At 42.0% G+C, this 24,945-nt stretch overlaps 1 protein-coding gene across 2 annotated transcripts in view; it reads left to right on the top strand.

Moving 5' to 3' along the window:
* SH3RF3 (SH3 domain containing ring finger 3) overlaps positions 1 to 24,945 on the top strand; it is a 658,302-nt gene that overhangs the window by 65,009 nt on the left and 568,348 nt on the right. The gene's annotated exons all lie outside the window — the stretch shown is intronic.

The raw sequence follows: 24,945 nt of genomic DNA, 5'->3' as shown, positions 1-24,945 counted from the left end.
TTGTAAACTCCCCACACTCCTGACCTGGTGATGTTCAAGAACTACAACTCATCCCCAGTCAGTTGAGTTGGATTGTTGGCGCCATAAAGTCACAAAAAGCGAAACACATCTCCAAAGGGAAGAGTTGCAGGGTGTAAAGTGGGTGATGGCCATTCACTAGCTCTTTCTCTGACAGCAAATCTTAGCCATTTACTATAATTTACTTTAACCCCTGTGAAGGAAGTTTATAGTACAAAGAATATGAAGGGTCTGAGGCAATAACAGAGGACAGTGTATGCTATTATACTAAATGTAAATTTATGCTCTCTAGAACAACACACCATAAATATTACACAGTACTTATAATACAATATAAAACACAAAACCTAGAATTGAATATTTAGAATAAATACAGAAATAACGTTTTATTTCCTTCTGTTAGTCTATGGCTGTCTATTTAAAACTAAAGTAGTTTGCCATGAAAACATCCTACACAGGACAGGGCACAGGTAGAAGCCTGTTAATGCCTTGCCCAGACACAAGAGTTGTTAATCTTTTTTCCTATTACAGACAGGTCTGTGGGGGGGAGGTTCCTGCTGCAGCAAGTTGTATTATTGTCAGGAACCGGACATTGAGGAGAAGAGAGGACTTGGTTGAACTTGTAAGTCAGACAGAGAACATGATCTATACTCAGTGTTAAGGGTACTTTTCACGCTGCGATATCGGTACCGATATCGCTAGCGAGCGTACCCGCCCCCGTCGGTTGTGCATCACGGGAAAATCGCAGCCCGTGGTGCGCAAAATCGCTAACCCCTGTCACAGGGACTTACCTGCCTAGCGACGTCGCTGTGGCTGGCGATCCGCCTACTTTCTAAGAGGGCGGTTCGTTCGGTGTCATAGCGATGTCACTAAGCGCCCAATAGTAGAGGAGGGGCATAGATGAGAGGGCCGAACATCCCACCCACCTGCTTCCTTCCTGATTGCCGGCGGGACGCAGGTATGGGGAGTTTCCTTGTTCCTGCGGTATCACACATATCGTTGTGTGCTGCCGCAGGACGACAAACAACCTCGTTACTTACCAGATAACGATATTTGGTGTTTGGACGACCTCTCCAAAACCAACGATTTTTACCACTTTTGTGATAGTTGAAGGGTGCTGTTACATGCTGCAATGTCGCTAACGACGCCGGACGTGCGTCACAAACACCGTGACCCCGACGATAAATCGCTAGCGATATCGCAGCCTGTACAGCACCCTTTAGTTGTAAAATAGCATAAAATAGGGGCAATAAAACAAAGGAGATTAATTAAGAAATTGGATCTTTTTGGGCATTTTCTTTGTTTATTGTATTTGTGAATATACATATAGCTTCTGATCATATTCTCTGAAGCCTACATGATGCCAGTTACTTTTTATTCCCAACTATGAGATCAGTAATGCTGTTTACATTGTCTCAAACGTTTGGGTTGATTAATAATTATGTCATCGGTGAAGAATATTTTTTTATAGTTACTTTCTGGAACAAAAGCATTTTTATTGTACATTTATTGTACATTTATATACCAAAGATTCTACTTTCCAGTTGCTGATGTTACACTGTGGGGTTTTGCTGCTTGTTTGCGGCATAGTCTCATTGTATAGCGCAGAGGTCCCCAACCTTTCAAACCTTGAGTGCCACATTCAGTTCTGAGAGAGAGTCGTGAGCCACATCCTTCTCCTGTTTCCTTCACAGTATTGACACCTAGAGCCCCCATTTACTGGTATAATAACAACCACAGCTATTCCCCATAAATCACAATGAAGTGGTATACAGAGATCCAGGGGTTCCTGCCTTACCCCCATCCAGATCTGCTACTCACAAAAGTCACTACCTGAAGACCTGCTCTACACAGTTATTTGCTAGAGGTGGTGTTCAGGCACCAATCTAGCAGACAGCCGCGAGCCATACATTATGGGCTCGTGAGCCACATGTGGCTCCTGAGCTACAGGTTGGAAACCACTGCTGGTATAGAGGGTTTAAGAAGAAATTATTATATTCTGAATCATAATATGGCTTCAGAGTAGTTCTTCATCCGAAATCGAGACATTCATTAATACTGACAACATTAATAAAGGGCTGGCTGAAGTACGATACGCCAAATTCATCAAGAGGTGGAGGTCACTTAATGAATTTGGTGCATCTTTGCTGTGGCGCACGCCTTACCAAAACTGCTACTCTAGTCAGAGACTATTTCTGGTGTTAGAAATGGCATCAATTTTAATTATTTTGCTGGGCAGGTGTTGGCAATGCCCCGACTCCTTCCAGCTACATTCAAAAGTTGCTACAGTTTTCAGCAGCTCCACGCTGCAGAAACATTTAGCATCTTTTCAAATTTGTTTTACGCCAGAAGAATTTTTGGATTACTCAGTTTAATAGGAACCTTGATTATTAGATATGCACAAGTCCAGGTGTATGTTCACATGGATAGCAGCAAATATTAGTTTTCTTACATTTTAGAATAGAGCAAATTGGTCTTGATTGGCTACTAGCTCTTTGATGTTCTAATGTTTGAGTATCCACTTGCCAGAAAGGTGACGTAATGTTTTTGATCTAAGTACCGGAACTTTTGAATTACCTCCCTCTCATTAACGCTGAACTATTTACTCACATTATCATATGAAAATGGATTTGTTCCATGTCAATTTGACATCATGTACAATTCTCCAGTGAGGATAGTTGCTAAGTAATTAGTGAGGTTGTAATAAGCATTCCTCTAATTGCACGAGAGGGAGCCAGATTTCATTTTCTTGGAATTCTGGGAATACAATACTTACAGAATATTTGGCCCACAGCATTCATTTTAGTGACTAGATTTACTAATGTATGTTTATAATGGATATTAAGAATTTAGGATTATAGTAAATTTGATACAGTCCAAAATTACAAATGTAAACTGTACTGTGCTGCACATGGATATAACTTACCACTTTATAAAACCGGATGAGGACTGCAGTAGATATATGGTCGGTGAGCTATTCTTGGACAAGTACTAACCTATGTTTTATCGGATAGCACTTTGACCAATGATATATAGTCAGGCAGTGCAAATCGCAGCTGAGATTTGACTCACAAATTGGATGTCACTCACCCATTCTAGTCTCTAGGTGCGTTGAAAACATCGGACTGTACTCGGATGACATCTGAAAGCAGTCTGATTTCTTCGGATTCATTCAATGGAGAAGATGGAGACATTATGTTCTACATCTTTCTCCTCACAGTGTGATCTGATTCACTCATCCGAGAGAATCAAAACACACTAAGCTGATACTCAGATCACTTAGAGTTTGATCAGTGAGTCATTTACATTATCGACTCGATTCTCTTGGATGAGCGAGTCTATAGTGGTGTGACCAAATCCTTCAAGTCAAACTCCAACCAATGGACAAGAAATGTAAAATTGTGTGGTGCTGGAGGAAAAGTGAAGACCAACTGAACAACTACATATGTGGAACATATGGATTGTGATTTGATCCTACTCTCTGTAGCACAATAGTAATAAATAGTAAATCTCGTATATCACAGAAACACAATACTCAGTTTACGGTATAGGCAGCCCAGTGGCTGAGTGTTACCACTGTAGATTTGGAGCACTGGGATCTTAAGCTCAAATCCCTCAAGGAATTTGTACAGTATGTTCTCCACATGTTTGTGTGGGGGATCTTTGATCTCCTCCCACACTCCAAAGTCATATTGATAGTGAATGTACATTCTGAGCCCCAATGGGGACAGGAATGATGTCTGTAAAGCACCATGGACTTCTTGGTGCTTTATAAGCCAGTGAAATAAATGAATATACTGCAAAATAGAAATATATTGGCCATATAGACGTTTTCAGGTAGTACACCTCACACAGATCACAGCATTTTCCATTTGAGTCAGCGGGATGTTTTATCATTTTACTGTAAAGAATGGAGATCTGATTTTGCCCATCCTACATAATGAGGATGATTGCAAGAATGGACAGAAAAGTGAAGTTGTCCATAGGAAACGTAAAAGCATAAATATCTGTTGGAAAATAACAGATGTCGTGTAAGTTTTTGGAGTACCTTCCCTTTTGAAAAGGCAGTTATCAGCCGCATAGCAGCGAAACGTCTCCACATGAGAAAGGTATAAATTACTGAGGAAGAGAGTCATTGGTATGAATATGCTGCTTGTATAATGACTTTTCCATTATGATATGAGCAGCAGCTCTGCAGAACAGAGGAATGGCAGGGATGCTCCGTAGTCTTTTAGAGCGACAGAATGAAACAGCAGGAGAATTTGGGGAGTTTCCGAGCTCCAAAAGATCCCACTGTCTGGTCCGGTTATAATCTGCGTCTCTTGTGCAGCACATGCTATTGTAGACTGAACTCAGAATAAAATTACAGCTATCAAAGGCAATTTACATTGCAAAATATTTCTCTCCAGCTCTCATTTGCTGACCTCTGGCTGCTTGTTACTGCTTATTTACTGCCTGCATTCTTTCTAAAAGGATCGCAGCTCCAACACTGCCATTAGTCAGAATGGATATACTCACTGATTGGGACATTTTTGTCGTGTAATTTCTGATATGGACGTCCAAAATAGCATCACTGTTGAGAATAGATAGCATCATTAAGTGAATATTCTACTTTCATCGCACAATAGAATGGTTGGTGACGAGCTCTTCGCAGCATTCGATCTGTATCAGTACTGATAACAGTATATGCTGTATGTACACTTTCAATATAGTAAAACCTGTGGCACTTCTAGAACCGTTCATGTAATGCTGTGAGGAGTCTTTTTAATGCTTCCCTTTGTGTTTTGTTTTCTTTTTGATTTTAGTATATGACCCATTCTGTAATACAGATAATAAGATTGCACTGACAATACACTTCATCGGCCATCAGATCTTAAAGGGAATCTGTCACCAGATTTTTGCTCCCACATCTGAGAACAGCATAATGTAGAGACAAAGACCCTGCTTCCAGTGATGTGTCACTTACTGAGCTGTTTGCTGTCATTTTGATAAAATGAATGTTTTCTCTACTGCAGATCTAGCAGTTATACAGAGCTCATGAATATGCTGAGCTACCTGGCAGCACGCCGAGTACTCCTCTCATCATAATCTCCTGCTAATCAGTGATTTTATCAAAACTACACTAAGCAGCCCAGTAAGTGACACATCGCTGGAATCAGGGTCCCTGTCTCTACATTCTGCTGCTTTCAGATTAGCTGGCAAAAACCTGGTGACATACTCCCTTTAATTTATCTAGCTCTGGAAGCTTTTTTTTGCACCCTCCATTATCATTCCCCCTGTATTTATAAACTGCCTTTATGTGTATTTAGTAGTACTGTGAAGAAAGATTTCCTTAATAAAAAAAAAAAAATTACATATATATATATATATATATATATATATATATATACAGTACAGACCAAAAGTTTGGACACACCTTCTCATTCAATGAGTTTTCCTTATTTTCATGACTCTGAAAATTGTAGATTCGCATTGAAGGCATCAAAACTATTAATTAAAACATGTGGAATGAAATACTTAAAAGAGTGTTGTGAAACAACTGAAATATGTCTTATATTCTAGGTTCTTCAAAGTATCCACCTTTTGCTTTCATTACTACTTTGCACACTCTTGGCATTCTCTTGATGAGCTTCAAGAGGTAGTCACCGGAAATGGTTTTCCAACAGTCTTGAAGGAGTTCCCAGAGATGCTTAGCACTTGTTGGCCCTTTTGCCTTCACTCTGCGGTCCAGCTCACACCAAACCATCTCAATTGGGTTCAGGTCTGGTGACTGTGGAGGCCAGGTCATCTGGCGTAGCACCCCATCACTCTCCTTCCTAGTCAAATAGCCCTTACACAGCCTGGAGGTGTGTTTGTGGTCAATTCCCTGTTGAAAAATAAATGATGGTCCAACTAAACACAAACTGGATGGAATAGCACATGCTGGTTCTGTATGCCTTCAATTTTGAATAAATCCTCAACAGTGTCACCAGCAAAGCACCCCCACACCATCACACCTCCTCCATGCTTCATGGTGGGAACCAGCTATGTATAGTCCATCCGTTCACCTTTTCTACAAAGACACGGTGGTTGGATCCAAAGATCTGAAATTTGGACTCATCAGACCAAAGCACAGATTTCCACTGGTCTAATGTCAATTCCTTGGGTTCTTTAGCCCAAACAAGTCTTTTCTGCTTGTTGCCTGTCCTTAGCAGTGGTTTCCTAGCAGCTATTGTACCATGAAGGGCGGCTGCACAAAGTCTCCTCTTAACAGTTGTTCTAGAGATGAGAAGGTGTGTCCAAACTTTTGGGCTGTACTGTGTGTGTGTGTGTGTGTATGTATATATATATATATATATATATATATATATACACATATATATATATATATATATATATATATATATATATATATATATATATATATATATATATATATATATATATATACACATACAGTTTTGCTCAAAAGTTTACATACCCTGGCAGAATTTTTGCTTTCTTGGCCTTTTTTCAGAGAATGTGATGCTAACACAAAATCTTTTTTTCCACTCATGGGTAGTGGTTGGGTGAAGACATTTATTGTCAAACTACGGTGTATTCTCTTTTTAAATCATAATGACAACCAAAAACATCAAAATGACACTGATCAAAAATTCACATACTCTAGTTCTTCATACCATGTATTGCCTCCTGTAACATCAATGACAGATTGAACTCTTTTGTGGTAGTTGTGGATAAGGCTCTTTGTTTTCTCAGATGGTAAAGCTGCCCATTATTCTTGGCAAAAAGCCTCCAGTTCCAGTAAATTCCTAGGTTTTTTTGCATGAACTGCACGCTTGAGTTTCCCCAGAGTGGCTCGATGATATTGAGGTCAAGAGAAGAGGTCAACTCCAGAACCTTCACTTTGTTCTGCTGTAGCCAATAACAGGACAACTTGGCCTTATGTTTTGGATTGTTGTCATGTTGGAACGTCCAAATACGTCCCATGCGCAGCCTCTGGGCTGATGAGTGCAAATTTGCCTCCAGTATTTGCTGATAACGTGCTGCATTCATCTTTCCTTCAACTTTGACCAAGTTTCCTGTGCCTTTGTAGCTCACATATCCCCACATCATCAGCGATCCACCTCTGTGCTTTACAGTAGGAATGGTATTCCTTTTATCATAGCCCTTGTTGATACCTCTCCAAATGTAACATTTATGGTTGCTGCCAAAAAGATTGATTTTGGTCTCATCACTCCAAATTACCTTGTTCCAGAAGTTTGGAGGCTTGTCTCTGTGCTGTTTGGCATATTTTAGGCGAGATTCTTTGTGGCAATTGCACAGTAATTACTTTCTTCTAGCGACTCGACCATGCACCCCATTTTTCTTTAAGTGCCTCATTATTGTGCAACTTGAAACAGCCACACGGCTAGTTTTCAAGTGAGTCCTGTATTTCAGCTGATGTTATTTGTTGGTTTTTCTTTGCATCCCAAACAATTTTCCTGGCAGTTTTGGCCGAAGTTTTTGTTGGTCTACCTGATCATGGTTTGGTTTTTACAGAGCCCCTGGTTTTCCATTTGTTAATCACAGTTTGAACACTGCTGACTGGCATTATCAAATCCTTGGATATCTTTTTGCTTCCCTTTCCTATTTTATACAGTTCAACTATCTTTTCCTTTTATCTGTTGACAATTCTTTTGCTTGCTTTCCCCATGACTCACAATCCAGAAATGTCAGTGGCTGGATGAAAGATGCAAGAGTGTGTTTGCATCCCAGAAACTCACTTAGCTTTTATGCACACACTGATTACAAGCAAACAGGTCACATCACAGGATGTTACCTTTATTAGCCATTCAAACCCATTTGTGTCAACTTCTGTGCATGTTATCAGGCCAAAATCACCATAGTATGTGAACTTTTGATCTGGCTCATTTGCATATTTTTGGTTGTCATTCTGATTTTAAAAGAGAAAACGCAGTAGTTTGCCAAAAATGGCGTCACCCAACCATAAACCATGAGTGGAAAAAAAGATTTTGTGTTATCATTCATATTCTCTGGTATAACCTGGTGCTTTTGTTTCAGAGCCGTGCAGATGTTACTACCAAGCAGTCCAGTGTGCTTACAGTGTTTGGCCACTACCTTTTTATTGCTGGTCTATCCTGAGAATAGACCACTAATATCTAATCTGTGAGATGCATAGCCAGCACCCATGTCGATCAACTGCATCTTTCCTGAACAGTTAAGGCTGCTTTACACCAGACAATCTATCGTGCGATAGATCGTCGGGGTCACGGTTTTTGTGACGCACATCCGGCATCGCTGGCAATGCCGGCCTGTGTGACACCTCCTAGCGACGCAGTATCGCTCACAAATCGTGAGTCGTGTACTGCTCGCTAGGGTCCATAATATCGTTTAATTTAGTTGTTCATCGTTTCCGGGGTAGCACACGTCGCTCCGTGTGACACCCCGGGAACGATGAACAGCAGCTCACCTGCGTCACGCGGCCGCCGCTGGCTATGTGAAGGAAGGTGGTGGGCGGGATGTTTACGTCCCGCTCATCTCCGCCCCTCCGCTTCCATTGGCCGGCGGCCGTGTGACGTCGCTGTGACGCCGAACGTCCCTCCCACTCCAGGAAGTGGACGTTCGCCGCCCACAGCGAGGTCGCACGAGAGGTAAGTATGTGTGACGGGGGTTACTGACTTTGTGCGACACGGGCAGTGATTTGCCCGTGACGCAAAAAGGACGGTGGCGGGTACGATCGATTGTGAAATTGCACAATCGGTCGTACCGTGTAAAGCAGCCTTGACTCAGGAAATTGTTGATGGCTTAAAAAAAAGGCTTAGCTAACGTCTTAGACCAAAATTATATCAGTGTTTATGCAAATGCATCTGTCTAGAAGTCTTGTTCGCAATGTTAATCCGGTTTGAGCAACACTAATGGAGGTCAATAGGGAACTGAAGCATTTTTCTGGAAGATCTTCCAGAAAAATGCTTGAGTTCCCCACTAACTTCCATTATACTCGATATACGAGTCAAGGCCATCTGAGCGTCCGACTGCTTGTTATGAGTACAGAGCGCCCGAGCATGGTAGTGCTCACTCATCCCTACTTACATCCCTTTCCTTCCTTCATATTACATCTCTCGGTTGACCTTGATGGGCATATGTCTTTTTTCGACTTTGCTTTTGATTATGTAATATAAGGACGACTAATGGCAAATCATCTGAAAAATGTCATCGCTTTTACATTCTTACTTGCAATGTGTTTTTATATTACCTTTTCAATGTGAAAGTGGCCCTGTTCTATACACCTGGTCAAAATTAAATGGACCCAATTTGGGCTTTTGACATTTTCATTTCTGGAAAGGTTACAATCCACTCCTGCCTTTGCCAGATTACAGTCTCAGGATTGAACATTGTTTTTCCTTAGTTTTCAGAAAGACGGTCACATTTTTATGTTTTACACAACTGTACCGGTAAGTTCTGTATGCCTATAAAAATTATTAACGCAAAATTTCAATCAATAATTCAATTCAAAAACGCCATTTATTTGCTGAGCTGTTCTTACAAGGAGAATTATTATTAGAAAAGCTGTTTTTTAATGCCTAAGTCAGCATGATTTATTGAGCTGCATCATTCATAGACAAATTCAACTATATTTCTCAGTTTGATTTTGTTAGTCGCCATTGTAAAAGTTACAAATCATGTTTTACAAGCTCTTTGTTTTTTTTATCCCACATTTAATTTATAAAGTATATCACAAAAGTGAGTACACATTTTTGAAAAATGTTTTATTATATCATTTCATCGGACAGCACTGAAGATAGGACACTTTGATACATTATGAAGTCATCAGTGTACAGCTTGTATAACAGTGTAAATTTGGTGTGACTTCTAAATAACTCAACAAACTGCCATTAATGTCAAAACAGCTGGCAACAAAAGTGAGTACACCCCTAAGTGAAAATGGCCAAATTGTGCCCAATTAGGCATTTTCCTTCCCCCATGTCATGTCACTCATTACAAGTTCTCAGATATGAATGGGGAGCAGCTGTGTTAAATTTAGTGTTCAACATGGCTCCTCATGTTAAAGAATTTTCTGAGGATCTGAAAAAATAATTTGGTGCTCTACATAAAGATGGCCTAGGCTATAAGAAGATTGCCAACACCCTTAAACTGAGCTGCAGCACAGTGGCCAATACCATACAGTGATTTAACAAGACAGGTTCCACTCGAATCAGGCCTCGCCATGGTCATCCAAAGAAATTGAGTGCACGTACTCAGCGTCATATTCAGAGGTTGTGTTTACAAAATTGACATATAAGTACTGCCAGCATTGCTGCAGAGGTTAAAGGGGTAAGGGTCAGCCGGCTGTCATTGTTCAGACTATGCACCACACACTGCGTCAAATTGGTCTGCATGGCTGTAGTCCCAGAAGGAAGCCTCTTCTAAAGGTGATGCACAAGAAAGACTGCAAACAGTTTGCTGAAAGTAAGCAGACTAAAGACATGGTATACTGGAACTGTGTCCTGTAGTTTGATGAGACTAAGATAATCTTATTTGGTTCAGATGGTGTCAAGCGTGTGTGATAGGAACCAGGTGAGGAGTTCAAAGACAAGCATGTTTTGACTACAGTCAAGCATGGTGGTGGAAGTGGTATGGTTTGGGGCTGCAAGATTGCTGCCAGCTGTGAGCACCTACGGTTCATTGAGGGAACCATGAACACCAATGACATACTGAAGCAGAGCATGATCCTCTCCATTTGGAAACTGGGCCATAGCACGTTATTCCAACATGATAACGACCCCAAACACACCTCCAAGACGACCACCGCCTTGCTAAAGAAACTGAGGATGAATTTACTGGACTGGCTAAGCATGTTTCCATACCTAAACCTTATAGAGCATCTGTGGGGCATCCTCAAATGCAAGATGAAGGAGCGCAAGGTCTCCAATATCCACCAGGTCCGTGATTTTGTCATGGAGGAGTGGATGAGGATTCCAGCGGCAACCCGTGAAGCTCTAGTGAACTCCATGCCCAAGAGAGTTAAGGCAGTGCTTGAAAATAATGGTGGCCACACAAGGTATTGACACTTTGGCCACAATTTGGCCATGTTCACTTAGGGTTGTATTCTCTTTGGTGGCAGCGGTTGAGACATGTAACTATGTGTTGAGTTATTTAGAGGGCATACCAAATATACACTGTTGTACAAGCTGTACACTGACTACTTTACATTGAATCAATGTGTTATATCTTCAGTGTTGTCCCATGAGAAGATACAATAAAATATTTACAAAAATGTGACGAGTGTACTCACTTTTGTGATATACTATACATAAGATTATGCATTAGGCAGATTATTGATGACAGGGACCTTTGGGAAAGCATCTCATTTAAAGCACCACTATATTTTTTTTCGCCGCTGGAGTGGTTGGTACTTTTAATTCAAGATGCCTGCACCAGTTTTATTCTCACCCTGTTTTCACCTTTTATTGGCGCCACTCCCATCGGTCTCCAGCAGTTTATGACCTGCCAAATGGCTACCCTATTTCATGGAGTGCGCTGGCGGTCATTCATCAATGCAAGTCTATGAGAACCTTGTTCTGGCTCCCATAGATTTGCATTGAGAGCTTGTCATGTAACTTCTGACCTCCGGTCAGTCAGAAGTTGTGATTGTGGAAACACAAGGGTCAGTTGGTGCTCTTGTCCGCTGGACTGGCTGTCTTCAAAAAGACCGCATGGACCAGGGCTCATCCCACTAACTGCTCACACGCCTTCCCTGTGGGCAAAACACTACTCAGAAAACACAGTATGAGGGAACCACATATTGGTAAGACTTTATTAGTTCACCAACAGGCAAAAACTTATTCATTCCCAGCAAGAACACTAGATGGTACCAGTGACATAGTCTCACCCTTCCGCTGGCCAGGGATTAGAATCTTCGTGACTTGTGGGCTTCCAGGGACAACTGTCCCAGTTTAGTAGCACTCAGCTTTTGGTGGGCACCCATTGAGAACAGATAGCTTAAGAAGCTGAGTGAGTACAGCAAGATACGTAGCCAGGTGACTGTGTAGTCCCAACCTGGGTTCTCCAAGCGAATTTGTGAGCTCAGTGCTGAGCAGTAAAGCAGTACTGTGAACCTTCAGCTGAAGCTGTGGATCCTGGGCTGAAATCCTGTAGAATGAATCTTAAAGCAGTTCTGTGTTCCACCATAGTTCGAACTGTAGCTCCTCAGCTGGGGTCAAGTAGAATCTATCCCTGGGAACAGAAGCAGGGTTAATTTTTACCACTCAATTCTCTGACAGGATTGGTGGAGATGACTGCTCTCTCATTGGTCGAAAGTTCAATCGGACTGCATAGCATAGTTTTCCTAGGAATTATGTAGTCAGATGGGCTGAAGGAATACACTGTTACAGACAATAGGGCTCCGATCATTCTGGTAAGAGACAATGACTAACTTCTCTTGATTTATCTAACAAAGGCCCCTTTTGTCTGGCTTAATTCAGAACAGTTTGACCCCCACAAAAGTTTCCAAATCCTGAGTCGTCAGTGATTACACGATTACGCCATGGGACCGGAGCAGCGTTGATAAAAGGTGAAGCCTCTGGAGGGTGAGTATGAGGATCGGGGCATAGACCTTAGTTTAAAAGCACCATTCCAGCACTGGAAAAAAACGCTGACATGCTGCTTTAAAGCTGCATTCTCACATCCCTATAACACATCATGGTGCTATCTGATTTATTATCAGACAGCACTTGGACCCATAAAGTACAGTATAATGGATGTAGTAACACATCCATTAAAATTACTCATCCGAGAGTAAGATCACTGTGACTTATAGCATGTTATATTCTGATCTGATTTTGTGTATTAGACTCAGAGATTAAAGGGGGTTGCTTGAACTAACAGTGAATTTCATACTGTGTATCTATTTAATTTACTAATCTAACCACTTTAATAGACTTCAAACTATGTACTCTAATGTACTTTAACTAAAAATGTTTCTATTTATTCTAACTTCCTGTTTGTTTTTTTCTTACTTCCGATGATGATTCATAAGAGTCTCACAGCATGCTGTGAGACTCTTAGGAATCATCATCGGAAGTAAGAAAAAAACAAACAGGAAGTTGGAATGTGTATTTTTAAATGAAATGTTATCAGGTGGCTGGGGCTGCTGTCACCTTCACTACTTCCTTTTCCTGCCTGGTACGAAGCGTCTATGGGGTCTGTGCTGCAGTAACTTACCACAGCATCTGTCACCGCCATTCTTTAATGACATCCTGTTTCAGAAGTGATGATCTACGAGTCGAAGTGACTGCAGCTTCTATCATGCCACCACACTTTTTTCCATCCCAACCACACTGCATGTGCAGGCTACATTGCCACACTGCTTCTGTCCCCGCCACCTCGTTCATTAAAACAATATGTCATCAGGGAGTGGTGAAAGAAGCAGGGTGAGTGGCAGCAGCTCCATCTTACAACCTCTGACACTGCCCTGAACTGGAATGTCTGTTGGAAAACAAATTGCAGCATTCACCATTCTTTTCCAGATTTCGTGAGAGCTTCAACCATGTAAAGAGGTTGTTTATTACTGATTTTTTTTTACATAAATGTTGCTACTATGTACTTCTCAAAACATCCATTATCTTATTTTAGCAATATTACCTTTTATCATGCTCCAGCAGCACATCCTCATTGCTGAATACAGCTCTAATTTAATTAATCGACAAGTTCCTCTTTCCTGACTTCCTGTCTTCTATTACTACAAGTGCCATCATGCATTGCAGTGGCCTGTAAGCCAGCAGCTATCACACCAACCCAATACTCTAACCAAACCCCTCCCTTTCCTCCTTCCTCTATCTTCAACCTATTGCAACTTTTGATACAGTGTAAGCACTGTCATGCGTGCCCACTTGCAATGACATCAGTTGCCGGCATATTTGCTGCTCTCCATGCCTATTATTATGGGTGTGGGGAGCAGTGAATATTAATTTCCTTAAACAACGGGCACAAGTGATCACCCAGCAGTTACAGTAAACCTGCGTCTGGGTGATCATGTATGCCCGCTGTTTAAGGAAATAAATGTTCACATCTCCCTATGCCCATAATCCTGCTCATCTCTTGGTGCCGGGTTCAGTGCAAAGGTGAGCGAGATTATGGGCATGGAGACTAGTGAATATTAGTTTCTTGAAACAGCAGGCACACGTATTCTTCCCTGCGTCGGCTCCTGCCTTTTGTGACCCCCTCACCGCAATTTGCAGTGCAGGCACTCGATAGGTCTGTGTGCTGCAGTGCATTTCAGCTCGATGAGTACCCACAGATACACATCCAGCTAAAGCAGGCACTGGGGTCAGCGTACCCCTGTGCTTTCCATTCTTAGGCTGTACTATTCAGTGAAATACTGCCCACAGCACAGTCAATCAGATTAAGGGATTGCATAATAGGGTGATGTCTTGTCAACTTCTAGAGCACGGACGTTGACGTGACATCACCGGATATCAGTGGCTACGGCAGCCGGAGTTCACATGACCGGCACTTAGCTACATAGATAGCGCTCAGTGGAAAAATTCAGAAGATATTTAATGATACAATTAATTTATTGATCACAGTTGATGTGCACAATATTTAAAGTAGTGGCCAACCTCTTTAAGTATATGGGTGCACAAAAATGAATGAGTCCCACACAGATTATTTATATTGCAGCAGATTTGTATGGATATATTACAATTCTTAACATAGTAAACTTTATTTGGTCTTGTACAATTTATTAACTGCTGATGTAAACTTACTGAAAATGATAAAATGAGATAGTACGTACATAAATGATTGTGTACCTTCATGTACCAGTCATAGGTTCCAATCCAAATCCATCTTTTACCAACATTTCAGCTGATGATTACACATATGTAATGTGGGCTGAATTACTTATACCTGGTAATTTAGTGACTTGACTCCTTTCCTGGTTTATTCAGAGGTGTTACCAAGTAGTATTCATCATACACTTTATCTATAAACTTGGTCCTACAGTTGAAATAGCCAATTGTGAAGTAGTGTAGTAGTCAGTAAAGGTGATTCTGGCATTGTCTAACTTATTTGACTATTGTTCATTATGTGTAAGGTATTTAGTAGTAAAATACGCAAAATAAATGCTCCCCTCAAGTAGTGAGAATAATGGCGGCAGTACCATCTATTCGTATCTGCCTTTTAAGCCAATGATACTCCCAAAATAGAGTTATGGCTATGGATATCAGCCGAAATAGATGCACCTGGACAGCAGACAGCAAAACGTGTACATTTTGCATATATGTTTACTCTCACACCTGGTTTTGACGTTTTTATCTGCCTTGCATTTCAATTTTCAAGGCAATAAAATTCAAATGCCTTCCACGTCATAATTCTTCACTATTGGCTATATTAGAGCCATATATTGTCTGTCACAAAAACTTTTTAGCAGTTCAATGAAAATGCTTAAATGTTTCTCACACGTCTTTATCATGAGTAATTTGCTGTGAAGTCCCTTTACGCAGTCAGTTTTTTCAAGTATGAATCTATTCAATCTAGAAAATATGAGATGATTTTCACAAATAACAAAAATTATATTTTTTTAGAATAATTATTACATTGCCCATTTAGATCAAATGCTAAGTGTCACGTTCCATCTTGGAGCTACCTTAAACCATATATTAGGGAAATGCACTTCCAGTATCTTTTACTGGAAGTGATTTTACGTAAAGAAAAATTGGGTTTCTGTAGTAGGAGCTTTTAGTGGCAGAATGTAAATGGAGAGAAATGAAAGGTTGTTGCAAAGTCCTGGAGACCATTGAGAAAACCGCTGTGTGTTCTTTGTTCACAGAAGACTGGCCCCATAAATGGTACCTGCATTTTGCTGACATTGTCAGAAGATTAACGATGGGAATTAGAATCCCCTGCAGTTGCCCTACTCTATTACCTAAATCTCTCCTACTTCGGAAGTCGTTCACGTAGCGCATATACAAGGAGCTACTGAGAATGGAATTGCCTAATATATTAAAAGGGATTTTCTACCTGGAGCATTTTATCTAACATTGGAACATTTGTGAGTTGTGAGGTTCTGTGTAGTCAAACATCCACCAAAAACAAGAACGAGGTTCCTGTATTCCCCATTGTCTAAAATCAAGTAAGAAATAATTTGTTGCAGATTACTTAGGCATTTGCTCTTTGCATCTGCTGCTGCTGATGTTAGGCCAACTCATCATTAGCAAAGCTTTACTTTATAGGTTATTCCCAAAACATTAATGTAGGCATGGTTAGTTTGAAAATAACAAACAGAGAAATACTCACCTTTCAGCAGCCCAGCAGACCTCACACAAGTCGCTCTGGAGGTCTTCCCTGGCTCCGCAAGCAGTGTTTGCTTTGTTCGGAAGTCACAGCACTTCTGCAGCTTGTGATTGGTTGCAGCAGTTAGATAGCTAAAAGAGCGCATCATCGGGGAATCATCTAATAATACGCTCTTCTAGTCACCTGACCGCTGCATCCAATCTTAAGGCCACTTTACACGCAACAACATCGCTAACGAGATGTCGTTGGGGGTCACGGAATTCATGACGCACATCCGGCCTCGTAAGCGACGTCGTTGCGTGTGAAACATACGAGCAACCGCTAATGATCAAAAATACTCACTATATCGTTGATCGTTGACAGTTTTTCTAATCTTAAATATCGTTGCTGTTGCAGGACGCAGGTTGTTCGTCGTTCCTGCGGCAGCACACATCGCTATGTGTGACACCGCAGGAACGAGGAACAACATAGTACATGCGGCCGCCGGAAATGAGGAAGGAAGGAGGTGGGCGGGATGTTACAGCCGCTCATCTCCACCCCTCCGCTTCTATTGGGCGGTCGCTTAGTGGCACCGCTGTGACGCCGCACGAACCGCCCCCTTAGAAAGGAGGCGGTTCGCCGACCACAGCGACGTCGCTAGGCAGGTAAGTACATGTGACGGATCCTAGCGATGTTGTGCGCCACGGCTGATTTGCCCCTGACGCACAACCGACGGGGGCGGGTGTTTTCACCAGCGACATCGCTAGCGATGTCGCTGTGTGTAAAGTGGCCTTTAGGCTGCATTGGTGCTAAGTAAAAGCATTTTGTCATCTAATAAATCAACATTTTGGGAATAACCCTTTAAAGACATACGGTAATTATTTTTTCCCTTGCTTTTACTGATTAATCCGATTGTTGCATATAGTAATTAAATAATAATGTTTTATTTAGCTGTGACAGGGGCGAACATTGGGAATGAGAAGGGAATGTCCAAGTAGTGGACAACACCTTTAATAAGATAGCACTACAGTAGTGCACTTTTCACTTGTTTCCTTTTTAAAAACCACCTCCAGTCATTATTTTTTTAACTAAACCTATGTAAATATGTGGATAATTTAAGTGTATAAGTATATTTATTGTTTACCTTCTTCTAAGGTTGAGTAAAAGATTTTTGCAGGCATTCACAACTGTCATGGCCACATAATTTTCTGGGGAATTTTCAGATTGGTGCACTCTGCCTACTAACTTCTTTGAAACCTGTGATCAGCGCAGGATGACTCGGGCATAGATTCACAAACTTGTAGTTCACAGGCAGGCTAGCAAGAGTTAATTTCTTCTAGATTGCTTGTGAATCTTCTTCAATCACATTCTATAGGAGAGCCCGTCACATTCACTCCACTCCTATATATGCTTGATGAACTCTTGTATTAGTGCCAGCTGTAGCTTGATTAGCCTAGAGAGATAGATTTAGCCAGGCTTACTGGGAATTGTGATATTATTGTTGTGTGCGGTTGTGGTATAAACCCTTGTTTTCCTTTTGTTTCTACCTTACTTTACTTGCTTTTCTATTTAGTTTCTTACAGTTTAGTCTGCAGTGTAACTGAGTTTCTGTTCCCTCTGTCTGTGTTTCCATCGTACTCTTGCCCCTTGCTACCCTGAGGAAGAACAGATTAGCTTCGGTCTGGAGTATAGCTAAGCACAAGACTCAGGCATCTCCACCATTAGGGGTAACCCTGAGGTTAGGGGTAGAATACGTTTCCCTAGTGTGGGGGACAGTATAGGAACCCCTGTTCCTTATTATCCTGCAGTCAGATCATGACAGGTTTCCAGTGCTTTCCAATCCTCTTCTCACCGGCTCACACTGGGATCGATGTACATTATTAATGACCCAGGAGATCAGAATAAATGTCACATAAGTGAGAAGAGGACTGGAGCGGCACTGGAAACCATGGAAGATGGCAATCGCTAAGTGTGTTAATGCACTCAAACTACAGTACATACACATTTACACAGGTTTAGCTAATATGAAATGTTTGGGAGTTCTTCTTTACGTTGGTATCACTTGCCTGCCAGCTGAATACATGGGCAGAACACTTAGAATTCAAGATGCTCTCACAGACTTTTCACGCACTCTTGAGGTTGGCTTTGAAGTCACATTTGAGTTGGCAATATAGCTATTCTATTTCTAGGGTTTACTCGAAATTAAATTGGGATTGAACACGGCAGCCTCGACAATATTTGCCTGGGTACGTTCAGTGGCGGCTTTCACAAATATCCTTCCAAATACTTCTCCTAATCCCGGGATCTTCTGCCTCTCTCACCTCATTTTACAGCACACCTTTATTGTTTTCTCAAGGAGGATAGAAACCTCAGTGAATTGCTGTAGTGCTAAGTGTGGCTTTAGGGTTAGTGCACAGTAGTGCTGTTTATTGCTTTATGACACCATTGGTTTGGGCCGCTATAGACTTCAGTATTGACAAAGCAAGGAGTTTTTTAGATCACCGTGGTAATTTGTGTTCATCGGGACTATTGAAAATAACACTGATATGTATTATTTTTATGAGCTAAAAGAAAACTAAATGTGACATTGGAAAATTATGCTGTGGTTCTTTTTTCGTATATTTAGTTTTTAGAAATATTTTTTTTGCACTTTATTTTACTGCGGATCCTGGCTTCTCTGTTGCCCTAGATTTGAAGCATTCTGGCTATAGCAAAACAAATAATTTGTTTCTAATAATATTTTACAGCATTTTGTATGTTTATGGCTATTTTTACGCTTGCGGCATGCATAATGCTTCCACACAGTCCATAGTGAATTGGTGTAAAGATTGCTATAGCTTTCCCTCAGTGCCTCGGAAGCTATGTATAATAAGGAATAGTTACTGTAAAGTGATAGTAAAGGATGACCTCAGCACAGCCAGTCAGCAGGCCACTAAATCACCTTGCAGCTTGCTTCATTACTGGCTACAATTTGATGGATTACCTGTTTTATCTCAAAGATCCTCTACTGGGATATTTGATGACTATGATGAATGAGACTTGGAAATTTCAAAAAAGAACATATATATTTCCAAGCAAAATATATTATTGCAAAATATGATTTGTAATAAGACCGGATATTGCTCTATTTGCTTCACTGACTTGCATCATAACCTGGGCTATACTTTAAAGGGACGTTATCTAGACAAATTACTTAATGAAGTCCATGTTTTGTAGATCAACCTTTATCGAATTAAGTAAGGCTGATCACATGCTACACAGAGTGATGCTTCTGAATTCTATGTTTCAGCTTCTTATTCTACAATGTTCAACCATTATTCATCCTCCAGTCAGTGTCCTTACTAAGCTGCATGGCGGTGTGGCCACAATGCTTCCTAACAGACTATGTGACGTCTTCCTTAATGATCCGGTAGAGTGATCCTAAACCACTCATCCTGATGCTACAGAGAAATGTGCACATGTACAGCTAGAGACTTTTCTATCCCCTCACTGTACTTATACCTGCAGTATAATAGGGAGAAAACTGGAAGCTAAAAAATCAATGGCCACCATCCTGGCACAACCAGGGCAATGTGGAGCTTAAAGAGGTCAGAAGTCACTCCATGCCTGTATATAAGGATGAAATTGCAAAGTGTTTGTAAAAACACTATTTTTTGCTTAATTCCCAAGAATGGAGGTATTTTTAATTTTATTGGTTAGTGGCAGGAGCTTAACGATCGCGGTTGCAGAGGTCGTGACAGGGCTCCCAGGGTGCACATCTATCGGAAAAGCATTGCAGCACAAAGACCTGCTTGGTCCCTGCACTGTAATACAAGCTGCTGGCCAAACAGTGGCTGCCAGCTGACGTCCGTACCGTGACTGAGAACGGCACATAACAGTGACATCATGCGTCATGGCGCATACTTCAATATCAGCTGCCGGCCACTCTGCACTGGCTGCAAAGGACACCGGGAGACAAGGGAGCAGAGGGAAGGTGAGTAGAATGCTTTTTTTAAGATAGAACGGGGACATATATACTAGGATGGGGACTATATATACCAGGACACGGACCATATATACCAGGATAAGTGCCATGAATACCAGGATGAGGGTCATATATACCAGGATGAAGACCATATATATCAAGAGGGTGACCATATATACCATGTATAGCAGGATGGGGACATATATTCCAGGATAGAGACCATGTTTACCAGGATAATGACCATATATACCAGGAGAAGGACCATATGTACCAGGATGGGGTCCATATAAACCAGGATGAGGACCATATACATAAGAATAGGCCCAGGATGAGGACATATATTCCAGCATGGGGAACATATATACCAGGATGGGGGACCTATATAACACGATGGGAACATATATACTATGTATACCAGGATGAGAACATGTATACCAGGATGGGAGACATATGCCAGGAAAGGAGACATATATACCAGGATGGGGGACGTATAAGCCAGGATAGGGGACATTACTACATATTGAAAGGGGAGGAGGGGCAATTTGTATGACTTTATAAAATTTTATAACGCTGCAGAGACCCATACATCTGACCACCGTGTGGCAGGGAGGTCCAAATTTCACACCAGATCCCATCGCACTCTAGTTACGCCACTGGTAACTGGCCTTCACTGTAGTGCTTTAGCAGTGATTGATCTCCCAGGTCTCTGCTTACAGCATGAGAAAGCACAAAGCTTGGGCCACTGGTGCAACCATGCTGCTGGTCCGAACTGTCAATCAATTACGAGTGCCCTACTATTTCTCTTAATGATAAGCAACGCTCTATGTGTTGCTCTGCATGCTAATATTTAGATGGTGCACCATCCTCAAGTGCAATCTAGTAAATTACTGCATCTTAAGGGGGCTTTACACGCAGCGATATCGCTAGCGATATCGCTGGTGAAAGCACCCGCCCCCGTCGTTTGTGCGCCATGGGCAAATCGTTGCCCGTGGCGCACAATATCGTTAGGAGCCGTCACACGTACTTACCTGCCTAGCGACGTCGCTGTTGCCGGCGAACCACTTCCTTTCTAAGGGGGTGGTTAGTGCGGCGTCACAGCGGTGTCACTAAGCGGCTGCCCAATAAAAGAGGAGGGGCGGAGATGAGCGGCCGTAACATCCTGTCCACCTCCTTCCTTCCTCATTGCCGACGGCCGCAGGTAAGCTGTAGTTCGTCGTTCCCGAGGTGTCACACGTAGCGATGTGTGCTGCCTCGGGCACGACGAACAACCTCCGTCCTGCAACAATCAACGATTTTTTGAAAATGAACTACGTGTCAACGATCAACGATAAGGTAAGTATTTTTGGTCGTTAACGGCCGTTCGTTGGTGTCACACGCAACGACGTCGCTAACGATGCCGGATGAGTGTCAAGGAATCCGTGACCCCGGCGATATATCGTTAGATACGTCGTTTCGTGTAACGGGGCCTTTATTGTATGTTATCATTTTGTTTTCTCATATAGCTGCATGTTCCAGTCTTATGTGTCAGACTCCACATGCATGTTATTTCCTCCATGTAGGGAAAGTCATGTCATTATTAACCTTCACCCACAGTAAGAAAAAAAGGCATTGAGAGGTGATATCTTATGGGGACATAATAAAAATAGAAATAGTAAAATTCTTACCTTTCTGTTTAGTCTCGAAGCCTAATCATTCTCTGTATAGGACCATATTATGTGATGACTAGATAATACTTAAAATATATTTATCTATAATATTTAATGGAGAGTATTGGGTTACTTTATTCTGCTGCATGTCCCCAGCCCTAAATTCTATAACACATTCTGTTATTTAAGCTTCTTTGATAACTAAGCGGTAAATGATCTCATGGGATGTTTTTCTTCTGGGTAAGCTGGTTGGCACATGAAGAATAAATAAGGTTCAGAACTGGCCATGATCAGATGTAATATCATCACACACTAAGTCCTTTACACATGACCCAAAATGGAGTGAATGGGACGGTCAGGCCCATTCCAACCTGTATCGCCTGCCTGGATCCACAGACTCAGACGGGCTGTAATGGACAGGCTAGAGGAAAGCCACTCACCAAGCAGGACCCCCAGAACCCTGAAACCCTTTAATCCCTATATAGGGATTTGGAATTACACAGGGCCCTGAAGATCACTACCTGTGAAAGGCTGCAGTCCGAGAGAGTAGTCGTCAGGCAGCGGGAAACCAGGAATTGCAGCATAGGGACAGAATCGGCAGGTAAGGACGTAATCAGAAAACAAACAGTGGTCAAATCCGGATGGGGCAGCAAGGTACATAAACAGCAGGCAGGAGAGGTAGTCAGGAAACAAGCAGAGATCAGCACACAGGAATCACTATACAAATAACACAGGAACCAGGAATAGAACAATCTCTGGCAGTGGTCAGATGACAGGAGGGGGAATAAGAAGGGTGTGGTGTCTTCCCATTGGCTGCAGGTGAATGATGGCACCTTCAGCTGTAAGACACACGCCACCTACAGTCAGCCAGTGGTACTGCAGGTTCCAGGGAAACCCAGCCTATTGGATGAGCGGAGCCTGCGCTCAGCAGAGCCACGGGCACCGACTCCTCCCATCACCAGCACTATCCATGGCGGGAACACGGCGTCGCCTGGTGATCCGAGGAGAAGTCGCAGGAGCAGACTCTGGTGGGGACATGACACAACCTTACTACCTGGCCTAGAAAATACAATTATTAAAGACTCTTAAAATTCAGCTTTTATCTCTTCTGTATACAATTTATACCACGTTCCAGAAAATGTCATGATATTTGTTTAATCATTGATTTTATTATTGAATAAATACTTTCTAATATTGTGCTTTATTGGCTTAGATAGTCTATCTGTTATATAGTAATAACTTCATTGCGGCAGCTTTAGGATAGCTCATTTACCATACACACTGTTCAGCTTTCTTCTCCAGAGGACTAACATCTTGAATGTTAATACTAGAGTGGAGAAGCAGTGAAGGATTTCTGGCTGGCCTGCCAATGTGGGCCACATGGGAAGAAGCAAGGATTTAGTAAAAACTTCAGGCATGCAGATGAGATGCCTGCTGTTCTCAGCAGGTGGACCTGCCTGACCTGCTGTGCGCAACTGACACTGTGTGACCTTATGGGAAAAGGATCATTTCTCTGCAACTGTTACTGCTTCTAATCCCTCATTAACCCTTTAGCCCACCCCTCTTAGAGCACAGACCAGCCATGGCCCTCAGGTGCTGACGGCTGCAGCTGGAAATGCTAAGTAGCAGTTAATAGTATCCCCAGTTGGTATACATATATATATATGTCACATGTGTGTGTCACATCTGGTGAACAATCTTTACGAAGAGTTCTATATCAGAGTGTTTTTATTTATTATTATTATTATTATTTTGACAAAGGCAACATTTCACACACATCTAAATTTGCACTAATGCTAGGTTGACAAGAAATGATAATTGTTTTACAATATCAATTCCAATACACAACATTTAATTCCTATATTCAGAATTGGTAGCAAGTGTGTTATTGATGGGGTTCCACAGCTAGGACCCCACATTGAATAAATGAGGGTTACTTTCAGTTTATTATACTTCTGGGATGCGGGAGAGTATAAATGGTGCGGTGGTTAAACATGAGTGATCATGGGACTGACAGTCAACCAAACCCAGGATCCTAAAGGGAACCAGCCAGGAGGTTTCTCACATATAAAGTATAGGCAGTGCCATACTGGCGCTAGGATGATGAATCAAATCATCCCTTCAATTTAGATATTGGATCCTTGATTGCAGAAAAATCCTTTATCAAACCTTCAGAAATGTCATCATTGGTGCAGTGCCTTGAGCATTAAAGCTATGTGCGCACGTTGCGTAATTACATGCGTAACTGCATGCGTCCTGCGTCCCCTGCATAATCTATGAAGATTATGCAGGAACCGTGCGCACGTGGCGTCTTAGAGCGCAGCGCTTCGGCTGCTGCCCGAAGCGCGCGTTCTAAGAAGTGACATGTCACTTCTTCCGTGCGCTTTGCCGGCAGCTCCTGCTCTGTCTATGGGAGGAGCTGCAGGCAGAGCGCATGGAATCGGCTTTTTTTTTTTTTCACTACGGACATTTTCTGCAGCGATTTGAAGCGCACGTGTGCTCTTCAGATCGCTTCAGAAATTTCTGCAGTGACTGTACATAACGTGCGCACATAGCCTGAGGTGGGTCAGGTCTGGTGTAAATATTCCTTTCCTGTGTGCTTAGCCGGCGGGTATGTAAATTTCTCACCTTCGCTGCAGCCATTATAGTTATGGCCGGTACATGTGCAGTATAATCTTGAAATATTACAGGAACTCTTTAATAAAATGGCATTGGAGTCCGCAATCTCAGGCGCCATTTTATTGAATATACTGTCCTCCTGCTTCTGACTTGTTGAATGGTCATGCTGTGGGCAGTGCATGCACGCTCGCACCGTAGGAGCTCACAGTCACAATAGCCCACAGCACAAGTATTCGGCAAGTTAGAAGCAGGAGGACACTGTCTTTAATAAAATGGCGCTGGAGATAAGCAGTATGTGCATGCGCTTGCTCCGACATCATTTTATGAAAGAGATCCTGTAATGGTTGAAGAGTCTACTAGCATGCGCCAGCCATAACTATAAAGGCTCATGCGCACATTGCTTTTTGTTTTGCGTTTCTGCAGAGTTTTAAGCTGCAGCGTCAC

The sequence above is a fragment of the Anomaloglossus baeobatrachus genome, chromosome 2 (assembly GCF_048569485.1).
Source record: "Anomaloglossus baeobatrachus isolate aAnoBae1 chromosome 2, aAnoBae1.hap1, whole genome shotgun sequence".
Lineage (NCBI taxonomy): Eukaryota > Metazoa > Chordata > Amphibia > Anura > Aromobatidae > Anomaloglossus > Anomaloglossus baeobatrachus.
Note: the sequence above shows the minus strand (reverse complement) of the source record. Positions and strands in the feature narration are given on the sequence as shown.